Here is a 1378-nt window from a genome sequence, read left to right as displayed (position 1 = left end):
TCTATATTAAAGTGTAGAGATTTGTCAGTTCTCAATATTATGGACTCCTGCTATGGCATCAGGTTTGAATGCCACTGGTACCTAGGCAATCCATGACCAGGAATCCCAGAGAGTACAACTGGTTTTGCTTTCTGGGCAATTACCCTTTCTTTCACCTCAACCTGTGGGTGAGCGTATTGCTGTGCGACAGCAGATTGTGTCTTTTAGACTATCTGAACATTAGTCTTCAAACCAAACAAGGCAATGAAATATGGGTATCCCATGTCTTTTAGGGTACACTGTTAACAAGTTATTGTCAAATAAGCTATGTTTTCAGACACCAGTAAAAATGGCAGAACCCCCTTAAGTACTGCACTGTAAAGTGCAGCTTCAGACACCGCTTAGGACCCTTAACATTTATGGCTGTGGCATCACTGGAGATAAAAAAAAAAAAAACAGCGCTCCCCCAATAACTGGGCTGCCACTTAGACTGCTGCACCACTTGGAAGCAATTTATTTGTTTTTCTACTTTCTCTTCTTCAGTGTTTCACATGCTGATAATTGAGCCAATTCTTCCTAGTGCATAATAAGTGCTTTTTAGAGATGCGAAAACCAAAATCTGCATGGGATCCCTGGGAGTGGGACAAGAAAAGCGACTGTATGAGAGGTGCTATCAATTATGTTATGAAAATAAATATTATTATTATTATCACTAATCCTGAGTGGAAATTAACTCAATTAGCTTCATAGACAACATCCAGAGCTGATAGATCTTGTAATATTATGTATAAATAATTGCAAAGAATATATCTTGGAATGTCAAAATGGACTAGTCATGTATAGTAATTTCACATCAAGTAAGGTATACAATCTTACCAAAGCCAACCTCAAAGTCAGCTTTGTCGGTTCACATTACAGCCATGTGTTGAGATGATGAACTAAATACAGTTCCTCTGGAAGACGGGCAATATTTTTTACAAAAAGAGCAGCAGAAAACAATTCAGACAGAAAACAAATACAGACAAAATAGATGACCATGTTGAAAAGATTTGCATGGAGGAACAGCTATTTTAATGTGGTTTATGATAGAGGGGAGGCTTTTTTATAACAAGCCCTCTTCACTCTCTGCATACAAATTGTTGCTGTCACAAAAACCTTTTATGTCCAAAAAAGGCTAACCTTATTGAAGAAGCAAATACCTTTAAGTGGATGTTAGCGTCCAAGTCATTTTGTTCTATCAATCCATAATCATGACATTTTGACAATATAAAGCACAACTGCCAGATTCGAATTATGTCAAATAGTGAAATTAACCTAAAATGTCCCTTATTTATGAAAACAAAATCCTCCTTTTTCATCTATGGAATGTTCTAGGGGTGCACTGGATACTGAAGTGTCA

This window comes from Salminus brasiliensis, chromosome 6, assembly GCF_030463535.1.
Source record: "Salminus brasiliensis chromosome 6, fSalBra1.hap2, whole genome shotgun sequence".
Classification (NCBI taxonomy): Eukaryota; Metazoa; Chordata; class Actinopteri; order Characiformes; family Bryconidae; genus Salminus; species Salminus brasiliensis.
Note: the sequence above shows the minus strand (reverse complement) of the source record.